Below are 14,794 nucleotides of genomic sequence, written 5' to 3' on the forward strand. Positions count from 1 at the left end.
ATCAGAGATTTTTTTTTTTCTTAGTGCTTTAAAAAAAAATGGTTTTGAGGGCTGGCCCCGTGGCCAAGTAGTTAAGTTCATGCACTCTGCTTCAGCGGCCCAGGGTTTCGCCAGTTCAGATCCTGGGTGCGGACATGACAACGCTCATCGAGCCACACTGAGGCGGCGTCCCACGTGCCACAACTAGAAGGACCCACAACTAAAATATACAACTATGTACCTGGGGGCTTTGGGGAGAAAAAGCAGAAAAAATAAAAATAGATTTTAAAAAACGGTTTTTAATGTGCGTTCATGTGCAAGGGCAAGGAGTTTGACTGATATTTCTTGTGATTACCTCACTTAATTAACAACCCCAAAGTCACCCAGAATGTCTTAGGCATTGATAAGCAGGTGTTTGCAATCAGCAGTTGCTCTTTGAGCCCGGCCAGCATATGTTTTTGGCGTTTGAATTCAGTTTCAGCAACCTTGAGAAGGCATAGCACAGCTGGGCAGGAATTTGAATGGTATTAACTTACTGTGGATTCTGTAGAAGCCAAATAACCGTCCACCCATCTGTGGGCTCCAGGATGTCCACTTGCACATGTGCACCAATCGCTCACTTAGTTCTGGGCCCCTGAGGTGTGTGCATACAAGGAGGAGGGGATGAAAAAGTCCACCGTCTGACTGAAGGCCTGTTGTGCAGGGTGTGTCTGCGTGAAAAAGCCTGGGCATTTATACACAATGAGCATAAGAAATCCAGCGAGGGCTCTGCTGCGCACCGGCTTGTAATTGATCAGTGAAGCTTGATAAATTGCTCACCCCTTGGGCTGTATCTTCATATCCTCAAACATCTGGAGGGAAACTGGAAGGGAAATGTTCCACTGGCCACAAAGAGCCAGATGTGTGCCATCACGTGGAAGGAACGTCCAGATGCCAGCCATCTCCCCTGCATTCCTCCACGCCAGGCTTTCCTGCAGGCTTCTCGAAAGTCAGACGAAGCACTTTTAACTGAGGCTTACTCAGTGTGCCGCAGAGCACTTTCTGCCACTTCCAATCCTTCAAATGAGGCAGGGGTACAAATAAGCAAACTCATTTTATTGTGAGCTCAAGGAATTCTTTTTCAAATTATAATTCTATTTTTAAATAAACTTCATTATGTAGATGCGAGTGTGTGAGAGTGTTTACCCGAGTATGTGAGTGTGTGAGTGTGTGAGTGTGTGTTGGCTAAGAGCAAGGATTTCAGAACAAGGCTACCAGTTGTTACCCGGAAAACTTTCTTGAAATACAGATCTCTGTTCCCAAACTCGACCTACTGAACCAGATCTCCAGTTTCGAAATCCAGGAATCAGTATTGCTAAGATGCACACAGTTGGTTCTGCCATCAAAGCACAGAGTGGCATTTGGAAACCTGGCAGTAGGTAATATATAGCATGAATACTAATGCTGATACTGATACTGATACCAATGATCAACTTTCTTCGAGCTGCTACCACGTGCCAGGCACTCTTCCAAGTATCTGACAGGCACCTGGCTTAGCCTTCACGAGCACCATATCATGCAGGCTCTACAGTATTTCTATTTTAAAACTGAGGAATTCAAAACTCAATCACAAAGCTGGTAAGTGGCGAAGCTGAACATCCAAGATCCTGGTCTAAAGAGTCAGTTCTTAAATGACCAGCACCCGCTGGGCCACTGCAGCATCATCCCCAGCACCCTCTTCCAGCCCCAGGTCTGCGGCTGATCAGGCTGGACCGGGAGATAAGCTCCTCTGATCCAGCCCAAGCTGTTTGTTTCACAGAGGAAGAGACTTCGACCTGAAGGGAATAAGTGACTCTTCTGGGAACACCCAGATGAGAACTTAGATTGCCTGATTTGGTCAGAGTTCTTATAAAACACCACACTTCTAGTTTAGTAACTAAGCTCTCTCATGACTTAAACGTTAGAAGTCCCCTTGCCCTGCAAAGATAGCCAAATTTAATGGAGCTCAGTTAATTTTCTAAAAGTTCCAGGTTTAAGGATCTCTGGAACTAAGACCTTCTAGAATCCTGTAGTGCACCTTAATAAGGCCCTGGGTTAGTTTGTTCGTTTGTTTGTTGGTTTGTTTTGGGTCCAGATAAGGAATATTTCCAAATTCATCTTACAGGTCTGCTTTTACGATCCCGGCTCCATGAACATATATTTAGGGCATAAAAAGTTAAAAAAACGGTCACCTCTTGGCATTTGGAGATGCCAGAAACATGTTTCAACAGTTTCCCCTGAGGGCTCCCAACTCATATATTGCTTATTGCTAAATTTTCAGTTAATATGGGCTGCCAGAGGGTTAGACCTCAACAATCCACCCACTGATGTAATCTGGAAGCTTCATCTCTCCATCGCACACACGAGATTTTACTGTTGACGTGATTACATAACTACAATCTTACCGCCAAGACCAGTGTGCACGAGGGCTCCTCCTGTCTGGGGAAGCATAGCCGCATCCCTCACGATGGCCTAAAAGTGCACGTGGAAGGTTCCAGAGCTGGCCGTGCTGCCTGCTGGGTGAGAGGTGAAAAAGGCAGACAGTCAGCCACCTCATTCCTGCTGTGCTCTGGTGAGAATGGCCAGATTTGCTGTCCTTTCTTCAAGGATTTGGTGACTCTCCTTCCCTCTCAAGCTCAGAGTATCAATTCTTATTTATTATAGAAATAACACCTCATACAATTGTGGGGAAAGCTAGGAAACAAGGATCTGAAGGAGGGAGTCTCTAACTAGACCGCCTGAAGCCCCACACTGGCGGACAAGTCGGTGTTTGCCGGAGTTGCTGGGAAACTCAGCACGGCCACTACGAAGGCGGGCCGCAGAGACGAGCCAGTGGAGAAGCCTATGGAAGGCGGGCCTGGGTCGCTGCTGGCCAACAGGGTGAGCAGTCGGGAAGATAAGCTGAATATGGAGTAGGGGTGGGCCCCACTAACACCTCTTGGACCAACTTTCTTTGAGGAACAGAGAGAACAGCCCAGAAACCAGTGTGTCTCTGTATCTGTCTCTCACCACATCTAACCACGACCATCTGCAGAAAGCGACGGCTGCTGCTTTCTTTCCACCTTTCAAAAGTCACACAACCTTCTCCTTGTACGGGTCTAACTCAGACCCATGCAACGGTTCTGGAAAGCATAGTTCCAGCTTTGCCAAGTTGACAAAGTACAAAACCACCCCAGTCCACCCCCTTCCAACTGGACATCCATATACACCTTTTTAAACCATTTTTAACTCCCAAATAAAGACAAAGGTAAATGTTTTCACCTAACATGGTGCAACTCTCTCTCATACAAACAAAGACATACTAAGTCTCTCCCCAAGGAAGCATATAAAGTCCCATGTGTTACTTCATCCATCTTTGGGTGACCATGTCATGCAAAACCATTCGTAAAGTAAGACTGAAGTTTTCTCTCCCAGTAAACAGGTCATAGGCAGTCCCCAGTGACGCCGTAAGTGGAGGCTGAGGGAGAGGAAGCAATGTAGCAGAACTAGGAGCCATGCGCACCTGAGCTGCTGCTTGTGTAACTCACATGTGCCTTCAGGACCTACGCAAGCCCAGCAGCGTCCATTTCACTTCCATCTGATATGGAACGCTGTCCACGCCCAGCTTTATGGCACCTTATATGTCAGAGACACACCAAGTGTCACGGAAGCATACTTTCTCACAAGGACAAAGTGGCAGCACAGCTTTCATAGCCATCTACTATAGAGCCTTCTTTTGCTATGAGACCCACTCAAAACTGGTGGCCTTTGGGGTGACTCAACACATGGGTCAGAGTGACGTGATCAAACGAAGTATACGTTGCCTTCAAAATCTAAAAAGGCCCATTAGATTCTGTGTTTCCTTCTTAGTGGAGAAAGTGCTGGATGCAGAAACTTCTCTCTCAACGTGTTTTGGAGCCCTGGACTCCTAGACGTTTTCACCAAGATAAAAGCCTCCTGAGTTTTTGTGGGATCTATTTCTGCCGTCGGTTTCACATTTGTCTTACTGAAGTGTTTGGGTCGGTTTCTCTCCAACTCGCCTCCTGCTCACTAGGTCCAGTCAGCGTGATGCGATGTCCAGTGTGATGCCCTGTGGGATGGAGAGACGAGGGTTAGATGATGACAGAGGACAGAGAGCTGCTGTCACCCTAGGTCAGTTCAGTGAAGGCACAGCACTGGCCCTGCCGGCTGAAGGCAAACCGCTTCTGGTGATCTTTATTAATAGGTTGAGGAGAAAAAGCATCCACCAGCTTGCTAGCTGCATACCAGAGGATGTGAGAAGAACATGCATCTAGACTAGTAACCACAACTGGGGTCACCATCTGACTGAGTTTACAAGAATCCACTGTTGTTCCCCAAATCCGTCTGTCTTCTGCGCAGGCCACACAGGCAAGTTAAACAGAAAAATGGAAGGATTCACGACCTCTGACTTTCAAGTCTTTGATAGTGGCACTAATCGCTGCAGTCCCTCCAGGAATATCATAATGCATAGAGGCAGTTCTAGAATCTTCCACTTGACCTTTCCCATCACAATAGTCCTTGGGTAGTTCCACACATCAGGGAAAAATGTGGGGATTCTGCCAGTTGCTGATTACGTCCATCCCAATTATGTGTGAAAGAACTGGGGATATCAGCATAGGATGGGTCCAGAGACACACTTGGCCCACCATGAAATGGATCTGAGTCAAAATCCTCTTAACCACCTGGCCCCAATAGCCCCCGCTCTAGCGGATGGACCACAGCAGCATTTTGAGTCCCTAGGAAGTAGTGTCGTTTCACAATAAGCAGCTAATAATCCCCCAAAGTCATTATTTCCCTTCCCCAGTGCACAGTCACCTGGAATATGGCCACACGTCCCTTTGGAGGGGGCCGAGAGGGAGACTCACAGTGTCTCCTTGTGGCTGTGCTCCAGGGCAGCCTCTCCGCAGACAAACAGTCACAGCCACGCCCGCATTGCTCTGAGAGACCACAGGGCAGTGACACCCCTCACACTGCTGGACTCCTCTCCAAACCAGCTGTCCGCTGAGGGCATCTTCCACAAGGCAGCCTCACGACCCCTGAGGGGCCCTTATTTAGAGAATCTATGTCCCTGCAGCTACCCAGAGACGAAAAGGCTGCCTAGATTCTGCCCTTCTTGTGAACATATGAGCCCCCAATGAGGTTCTTTGGATATAAATCTGTTTGCACCTTAGAAAAAAAGGCCCTATAAGCCAGGTATTGTAAATCCCCTCTGTGTTCATTTTCCTAGGGCTGCTGGAACAAATTACCGCAAACTGGGTGGCTTAAAAACAACAGAAATTTATTCTCTCATGGTCCTGGAAACTGGAAGTTAGAAATCAAAGTGTCAGCAGGACCATGCTCCCTCAGAAGTTTCTAGAGGAGAATCCTTCCTTGCCTCTTCCAGCCTATAGTGACCCCAGGCGCTCATTGGCTTGTGGCAGCATCACTCTAGTATCTCTCTCCATCTTCACATGGCCTTCTTCTCCATGTGCATCTCCACATGTCCTCTCCTCTTCTTTTTCCTTTTCTTTTCTTCTTCTTTTTTTTTTTTTTTTTTTTTTGGTCAGGAAGATTGGCCCTGAGCTAACAGCTGTTGCCAATGTTCCTCTTTTTTGCTTGAGGAAGATTGTTGCTGAGCTAACATCTGTGCCCATATTCCTCCATTTTGCATATAAGACGCCACCACAGCATGGCTTGATGAGCCGTGTGTAGGTCTGCACCCAGGATCTGAACCTGCAAACCCTGGGCTGCAGAAGCAGCACATGCAAACTTAGCCACAGGGCCAGCCCTCCTCTCCTCTTCTTATATGGACACCAGCCATTGGACTTATGGTCCACCCTACTCCAGTATGAACTCAACTAATTACATCTGCAAGGACCCTGATTTCAAACAAGGTCACATCCTCCAGCTCTGGGTGCACATGAATTTGGAGAGGATGATCTTCAATCTCCCAAGCCCTCTAACAGTATTTCTCCACCTTAACTGCCTTGTAAGCACTTGTGGGTTCCCTTTAGACCCATGTTGGCTGGGTCCCACTCCCACCTTCTGAGATTCTGCTTTAGTCTTGCCGGGCTGGAATCTAGGCATCAGTGCTTTTTAAAGCTCACCTGGTAATTTTTGCTGTCTGTAGCCCAGCGGTCCATATGGTGTCTGACACTTGTCACCCAGCCTAGGTCCCAGGAGAACCGAGCCCTCTGCCCTCCTAAGCTCCAGCTCCCAATCACTGCTGACCTTCGCTGTCCAGCCCGCAGGGACTGTGCAAGATCTACAGTTACCACCTGAACTTTCTGCCTGAAAAAAATGCAGGACAGCGCACCCGCATGGTCAGAGTGAGGTCCTACACACAGCGCCGCTCAGCTTGGACCTGCTCCATTCTGGCACCATTTTTACTTTGGGCATCTATTCTATATTGTCCCTAAACTGCTCCAGGCAGGGTACTTCTGGAGGGTGACTGCGCTCCTCCAGTGGATGACATCTCTCAGCCTTTGTCATCTCACTTCCCCATGCACCCAGTGTACACAGTAACCTCAGAAAACACAGCCCTTTGAGGACCTGAAGGGCATCATGCTAAATGAAATAAGTCACGCAAAGAATGACAAACGCTGCACGATCTCACTTGCGTGTGGAATCTAAAAAAAAACCAAGCTCAGAGATACAGAGACCAGATTGGTAGCTGCTGGAGGTGGGGACTAGGGGGTGAGCGAAATGGGTGAAGGGGGTCGAAAGGCACAAACTTCCAGCTATCAGATAAATAAGTCCTGGGGATGTCATCTACAGCATGGTGACTATAGCTAACAATTCTGTACTGCATATTTGAAAGCTGCTGAGAGAGTACATCTTAAAAGTTCTCATCACAAGAAAAAAAAGTTTGTAATTATGTGAAGTGATGAATGTTAATTAGACTTATTGTGGTGGTCATTTCACAATATATACAAATATTGAATCATCACTTTGTACAGCTAGAACTAATATGTTATGCGTCAATTCTCTCTCAATTAAAAAAAAAAAACAAAAAGAAAACCTAGCCCCTTTTCCTCCTACTGCTCCCTGGGCAGAGTATTTCTTGCAGGTTTGGGTGCCCCCTGGAGAGTGGGACAGACCCCACTGCATTCTTACCCATCCCCACCCCCCAGCCCCCGGACCTACCTTCCTCTCTCCCAAGAGGCACACATGTGCCTGAGTTTCCTTGGGCATAGCCCTACCCAGCAGCCCAGTTTCCTGCCTCTCCCAGTGTTTACACATCACCCCGAGCCCGGCTTCCTGGACTTCAACACAAACGCACACAAACATATGCCACATGCCTGCTGCTGCCGGTCCCACAGGCTTCCTTCAGGATAAACTCACCTGCTGCCTTACAAGTTGTTTTTTTTTCCCCTGCTTTATCTCCCCAAACTCCCCCTGTACACAGCTGTATATCTTAGTTGCATGTCCTTCTAGTTGTTGGATGTGGGATGCCGCCTCAACGTGGCCTGATGAGCGGTGCCATGTCCGCGCCCAGGATCCCAACCCTGGGCCGCTGCAGCGGAGCACGCAAACTTAACCACTCGGCCACGGAGCCGGCCCCTTACAAGTTTTCATTTAGGATAAAACCAAAGACTGGCTTCCCCAAACTGACACATTGGTAGTTTCATTTATTGGCTTTAAAAAAAGTAAGCCTCCTTTGCCCCATGTTAGTTAAATTTTCCAGTTGTGGAAGAAAGGCTATGTTTTTCACTTTGTGATTAAGCTTCCCAGATAAAAGAAATCCACATTTCTTTCAACCCAGACTCACAGAACCAAGGATTTTCCATTGTGGAGCTGTCCCCAGAGTGTCTTCCTAAAATAGCACCTTGCTCTCCTAAGGGTTATTCAGAGTCGGACAGTTTGTCACTGAGGCTCATTCTCCCGTCTTCTCTCCCTGCCCTGACTGCGAACTAGCAGCGGGCAGGATGGGCCGACTTGCCCCTGTGATTGGCAAGTGACTGCTAATTATTCCCAATGCTCTTCCTAGAATTACCAGCTAATTCTGGTATGTTTCATACCAGATAATAATATATAATATCCTATAGCATATATATTCTAATAACAATAAGCTATGTTTCATATCACCCAGGGCACCATAGAAAATTCCTGTTATCATAGTGTGCTACGCCTAGGAAACGGATCTTTCGGATCTTTCCGCGGCACAGCAAAGTGCCCTGGCTGCTCTCCATCCGTACTTTCCTTCACGGCAGTGCCCTCGCCTCTCTCCACCGACTCCCTCCCGGTCAGATGCTCCACCCCTGGTTATTGTTCTCCTTCCACTGCTTTATTAATATCTTTGTGATGAGAGGCACAGTTGCCTATTCCAGGAAAACTACAGACAAAGCAAAGGAAGCTAATCAAATGCCCCAAAAAGGACACAAAGAACCTTTGCCCAAATGTTTGTCCCCAAGGCTATTACGGAAAGCTCCTGTCTGCCCGGTGCCACCCGGCAGGGCGAGAAGTGGGCTCCCTCCCCTCCGATGGTAACAGTACATGTAACACCCCACTCACTTCCTTTAGGTTCGCTTCCAGGCAATGGCTGAAGCTCAGAGGCAGCACAGACCCTCGGGCGCACGGAAGCCCTGGGGCACGGCTGACATCAATGACCAGTAGAAGTGACCCCGAGAGGAGGCCTGGGGCGCGAGGGGAGGCCCGGGGGGGGGGGGGGGGGGGGCTCTGTTGGGTGTATTTTGAGGATGTTGTTCCCCTCCCCTGCGCCTCAGTCACCCCGTATTTAACAGGAAAGGATGTGGATTCAGTGATCGCTCAGTACCCTTCCAGGTCGAATGATCAGAAGCGCCGAGTAATGCAAGCTGCTAACAAACACTAGCAACACCACGCCTCTGTCCCAGCCATTTACTCAAATTTGTGACAAGCATTTAGCAATAAGGGTCCCAATGATTTGCACACACATCTAAACGGCTCGCACGCAGGTAGTCTGGGCCCATCCGCAGTGTCTCTCTCACTGCCCTCCCCACGTCTCCCTCCCGCGCCTGCGCGGGCTGGCTGCGCTCCTTGCTCCTTGCTCCGCAACCTGGCGCGGCTCTCCGCGACCTCTGGGTTAGTTCCCGCTTACCTCTTACGTTACTAGAAATAAGGGGCCCTCTAAGAGCTAACTGTGTCTTCAACAGTTAACGGGCCGCAGCAGGGCCACGTTCCCTCACCTACAGGAATACAGAGACAGCTCCGTGCCTGCCCCACGCCACCTCCCCGCCCGGAATGCAGGAAGACGCATCCTGAGCCGCGGCTGGAGCCGCGTTCGCGCCGCATGCTGGGTCCTCCCCTCGGCTGGGGGCAGAGGCCGCAGGGCCGCGCCTGGGAGCGGGCATCCTGCTGCGCGGGGCGTGGGAGCAGGAGCCCTCCAGAGACAGAGGTGACGTGGGAGCATCGTGGGCTCCGAGTCCCAGTTGCAGAAGGGCCACGAAAAGAGACGCCTGAACACCTCGGACTGCCATGGGAGCAAGAAATCGGCTGGTCTGTATTGAATCCGAGATGCCAGGGGTCATTACTGCAGCCGAGCCCGCCCCTGTGCCCGCGCTTCAACCCGCAGGGGACGAGCGTCCAGAGAGCAGGGCCGCCCCTGCCCTCCAGGCCTGGCCCTGGGAGAAGGGCCTTGGGCCTGGGAGCGCCTCTGACTCCCGGAGAAGTCCTCTAGGAGGCAGAAACCGAGAAGGGTGCCGCCCAACTGGTTTAATTACCTGAAACCCCTAAGTTATCAGTCCACCTCGTGCCCCTTGTTCTTATTCAGTGCTCACCAAAAACCTCTGCTCAAGATTGGCATCCAGTGTAGTTTTGTTGACAGGGAGAGGGTATCAGATCAGAAGAATTTTGAGCTGAAACGGTCCTGTGACAGTGTTTCATTAGACGTAGTAAACTGTGGCTTCCGGCACACTTACACGTCCCGGAGGGGGAAATTTTCCTCCCCAGGGCCAGGCCGAGGGGCAGCTTTAGACGTCATGTTCTGAAACACAGGTTCCCAAACCACGGTCTAGCTGATGACTCATTCACTTATGTTCAACAAATATGTACTGAGCATCTGTACTGCACTGGCACAGGGGACGCAGCCGTGAGAAAAGCCAGCTCTTTGCTCGCATGAATATCATATTGTGGAGGGTGGAAGCAGGTGATACATCAGAAAATAGACAAGTAGATTACATTTCAGATGGAGATAAAGACTCAACAGGAAAATAAAGCAGGCTAGGGGAAGGAGTGGCGATGGGGTGGGGGGATTGCTGTGTTCCGTGTCTCACGGGAAAGGTTTCTCTGGCGAGAGGACATTTGAGCAGGTAACTGACGACATGAGGGAGACAGCCGTGCAGATTCCCCTGAACGAGGGAAGCATGGTCCAGTGAGAGGAACCACAGGCACAGAGACCTCGAGGTGGAGCAAGCTGGTTTGTCAAGAAACTGCAAGAAGTGAGAGGGGCCCAGTGGAGTGAATGGAGGAGATGACAACAGGAATGAGGATCAGTGGGGAGCAGGGTCCCAGAACACACAGGCTCGTGTAGGCCATGGCGGGGACTCTGGTTTTACCCTCGGTAGAATGGGAAGTCATTTAAAGGTTTGGGGCAGAGGAGCGGCACCACCGGACTTCGATTTTAAAAGGATAAATCTGGCTGCTCTGTTGACAACAGACAGGAGGAGAGTGTGAAGCACGGAGAGCTATTAGGACACTATTGCAGTGACTCAGATGAGAGGCCGTGGTGGCTTCTGTGATCTATGGCACAGTTAATCAGAGTTCCTTGGGGATCTAAACAAGTCATACCAGGAGAATGAGGCAGCAAGCTTCAGGAGCAGCTGCCGGGAATTCATGAGACAGGGAGCCTAAGGGCCACAGCACACAGACAGCCTCACCCTGGGCCCCTGACACTTGACCTCAAACTGCTAGCCTTACCTCCTGGTGCCAATATCTGACTTCTGGGGAACTACCAAACCTTGTCTGCCTAGATATACAAAACCTGCTTCAATCAACTGTGTCAGTAAGCTATTGCTGCATAACAAACCATCCCAGGACTCAGTGGCAAACATACTATGCATTTATTCTCAGGGTCACAGATCTGCGGGTCAGCTGAGAGGCTCTGCTCCATGTGGTTATTCTGGGGCCCAGGCTGAAGAGGTAGCAGCTAAGTGGTGGCATTTTTTTTTTCATGTGTACATTGGAATCTCCCAGAGGGGCAAGTAGAAACATGCAATGCCTGTTAAGGCCTAGGCTCAAAACTGGCACACTGTCACTTCCTCCCACATTCTATTGCCAAAGACTCTCACTGGCCAATCCCACATCATCGGGGCAGGGGAATATACTCCTACTTTAGTGGGAAGAACTGCAGAGTCCCATGGCAAGGGGTATGGATACAGAGAGGATGAAAAATCGGGGAGAATGATGCAACCTAGCACATTACCCCATCAGGAAGAGAGTCAGCGACCTCTGGGAGGGCTTCTCGAATGAGAGCATGCATGTGAGTCGCCCCAAAAGACGTTGAATACAGTTTGCTGGGCCTACTCCCAGAGATTCCCACTCAGTTGATTGGAGGTGGTACCTGAGCACTTCCATTCTAACAAGCTCCCAGGTGACACTGACACTGCTGTCTACAGGCCACACTTAAGTAGTGACGACCCACAGTGCACTCCTAAGGACTCAGTGTCAGATCCAGGTGGCAGGAGGTAGAAACATTTTAATTCCAGAGATTCTATCTCTTATCTCAGAATGCAAAGGCAGGACATCCCCTTAGCAGGAGGGGGGAGCCTCTTTAGACACATCTGAGGAGGGAGCTTGGGGGAACCTGTGCCATGTCACCCCTTGAGCTCAGGTAACTGAGAGCTCACAACCTGGTCCAAACCCCTCAACCTTCTCACTGTCGAATAACAATAATAACTTCTAAAAAGCATTCTACAGCCCTGCTTCAAAGATGTGTGTGCTGAGTTAGCCCATCCTTCCGCTGGGCTGGTACTTAGTCCTTCTTAAATTATGCTCCACTTTCCCTGAGAGCCTGTAAGGTCTGTGCAAGCCGCCTCTGTGTCTTCTCCAAGGGTCTCCCTAGTGCCTGACACTTATTAGGGTCTCACCTTATGTTTGCTGAGTGAATAAAGAAGCCAGGGAGCAAGGTTTCCATCTACTGGAGAAAGAAGACTCCTGTGAAACCATTCCAGAACACTGCAGATCAAAGGGGTCTGACGGCCCACTCCTGCTCCAGGCCCCCAGCCCTCTCTGGCCCCTGCCTTTCCTAATTGCACATGGTTATAGCAGTGGTTTGCCTCGTGGTTGCATATGAGAAGCACCAGGAGAGATTTTTAAGATAGTGACGCCCAGCCCACCATCCAAGCCATCTAAATCAGAAGTCTTGGGGGTGGGACCAGCCATTGGTAATTTTTTAAGCTCCCAGTGATTCCAACATGCGGCCAGGACTTAGGACAGCTGAGTGTCAGAAGTAGGCCAGCTCTGCAGGCTGCAAGACAGACACAGGGCACCGATGAGTTGTGGGTGGCATTTAACCCCCACTGCTACGGGCACTGCAGCTATTTCAAATCGACAAACCATCTAGAGAAACAAAAAACAGACTTTCCCAATAGTACTGTGGAGACAAGAGATTAGTTGTGTCAAAATTGACCATAGTGCAGCCATTTTAAAATGGAGTCAGAGCTGCTTTTCCAGAGAAACTGCCTTGCTGTCTTGGACCTTGGACTGGGCCAAAACAACAACTGTTCACGAGCAATTGTTGGAGAAGTCAGCAGGAGAACGGACATCCTGATCCCAAAGACTGAGGACTGCGCACTATCTGAAAACAGACTCAATAGTCAATCAATGTGTAGCCAAGACCAGCTCTCTGCCCCAACTCCAATGACAATTCTTCATAATACAACCTCCTTCCTTTGCCTTCAAAGCCCCTGACTTTCACTCTCTAGTGGGGCACTGTTTGGGTTTCTACCTGAATCTGCGCTCCTGGAATTGCAATTCTTTGATTCAAAATAAACTCTTTGCCTTGTAAACTGGTTTCTATTTCTCAGGTCGACAGTTCTTGCATACAAGCTGAGTGCCTCACTGACTTACTAACCTGTTCGGTCCTGAGTTACAAAGAAGCGACCCATCCTTGGAAGGTCCTCTCAGCTAGTGAATGACCTGTCCACAGCTGGAAGAGGGCAGTTGGCAGTGGGTGTGGCAGCCCCTTGAGGACAGGAGCCATGTAGGACAGGCCCCGTCCATCACAGGGGGTGGCATATCACAAGTTGTGCTGGGAGGAAGGGAGGAGAACACGTAGAAAGCATGAGCCAAGGAGGTGGGAGAAAGCAGGGAACAGAGGAGGGAAGGAGAGACACGGTGAGCAGGAAGAGAGGGAGCCGGCAGGGGGGAGAGGGGCGAAACAGGTGGCTGGCCCCTCAAAGCTCAAATTGCTGCTTCTCATTTGGCCACATATCCTCTTGCCCACAAGGCCCCTCTCCAGCAGCCACTTGGTGAGAAAAGATGGCAGGCAGAGAACACACCTCCCTCTCCCTTCTCACTACCCCCGAGTGCCCTACACACCTCTTCACCAGAGCTCCTCAGAGCCCTAGGGACCGGAGGTCACATCCCAGAGCAGGAAACACGTGGAATCTTGACTGTAGTCCAAAGTCCCACGTCGTGAGCACCCAATGGTTTAGGTAGAGGGGACAACAATGCTGGCGGCTCTGGGCCACTCCTACCAAGAGATCTTGTTGGTTTCTTATCACTCAAAGGGATAGCATCAACTTTGTAAAATAATAAAAACCCTGCACCAAGTCAGCATCAGTTAGGTAGCAGAGCATCTTGACTTTATGAGAGGGCTCCGTGGCAGCACACAGCAGAGGTTCCTCACTGTCCAGCACCCAGGAGCACGAAGCCCCACGTGACCAGTGGGAGGTCAGTTTCAGAACCCCAGCCTTTGGAGACCCCTCGTCTGGTTAATTAGTTCCCCATGCAGTGTCTCCGAGGCGGTGACGGATGGTGGACGGACACAGACTTGTGGCCTGTGTCACACTGACGGGAAAACGCTCCATGACCACGCCCAGCTGTGGGAGTAGCACGGGGGGTGCCGCCACTGTCCACCCTGGCCCCGCACCCCAGCCCGCCAGCTCTGTCCTGCGTTGGGGAGCGGGTCTAAGGGCTGTGGCTAGCGGCTGGCAGGCTTTGGTGCACCGTGCTTTCACCGGGATTGTTTTTGGAGAAAGAGAAGAGAGTTTCGCAGTGCACTAACTTTTTTCAGAGCTGAAAGCGTTCCGGCCCACGCTCACCCAGGTTGGCCCTCTCTCCGCGCGGTTCCCAGCCCTCTGTGTCAGTCTATTTCTCTTCTTCTTCCCGATTTGCCTCTTTCCTTTTCCTTTCTCCGTCTCCCCCGCCTCCCCCAGGACAGGGTACAGGCAGGACAGAAGGGGACGACCCTGGGGAGACGGTAGGGAGGGGACAGTCAGCTGCGGGGGTCAGGCGGACCAAGAGAGACACTCCAGCTCCTTTTTTCCACCTCAGACCTGTGTTCAGATACACCTGCAACGGGCCGCACAATTCCATTTCATCATAGTGTGTGTCTTTGAAGGAGAGCCCCCTCAAACTGAACTTGTGAACTTATTTTTAAAATTATAGGGGCCGGCCAGGTGGCGCAGTGGTTAAGGTTGCACGTTCTGCTTCTCGGAGGCCTGGGGTTCCCCGGTTTGGATCCCAGTGCAGAGGTGGCACCGCTTGGCAAAAGCCATGCTATGGTAGGCGTCCCACGTATAAAGTAGAGGAAGATGGGCTCAGATGTTAGCTCAGGGCCAGTCTTCCTCAGCAAAAAGAGGAGGATTGGCAGCAGTTAGCTCAGGGCTAATCTTTC

The 14,794-nt window shown here is 50.3% G+C and overlaps 1 long non-coding RNA gene across 2 annotated transcripts; it reads right to left on the bottom strand.

Annotated features, from left to right (window-relative positions):
- Positions 1 to 259: 259 nt before the first annotated feature.
- Positions 260 to 7,188, bottom strand: LOC123286832 (uncharacterized). Of its 2 annotated transcripts, none has more exons than XR_011504868.1 (4): positions 7,123 to 7,182; positions 3,984 to 4,066; positions 2,403 to 2,513; positions 260 to 1,035 (listed from the first exon to the last, which is right to left on the bottom strand). It is a non-coding gene; the product is annotated as an uncharacterized lncRNA (long non-coding RNA). The 2 variants fall into 2 exon arrangements; XR_006529629.2 differs by having other exon boundaries at positions 261 to 1,035; positions 2,403 to 2,510; positions 3,500 to 4,066; positions 7,123 to 7,188.
- Positions 7,189 to 14,794: the final 7,606 nt, after the last annotated feature.

The sequence above is a fragment of the Equus asinus genome, chromosome 7, assembly GCF_041296235.1.
Source record: "Equus asinus isolate D_3611 breed Donkey chromosome 7, EquAss-T2T_v2, whole genome shotgun sequence".
NCBI classification, from domain to species: Eukaryota; Metazoa; Chordata; class Mammalia; order Perissodactyla; family Equidae; genus Equus; species Equus asinus.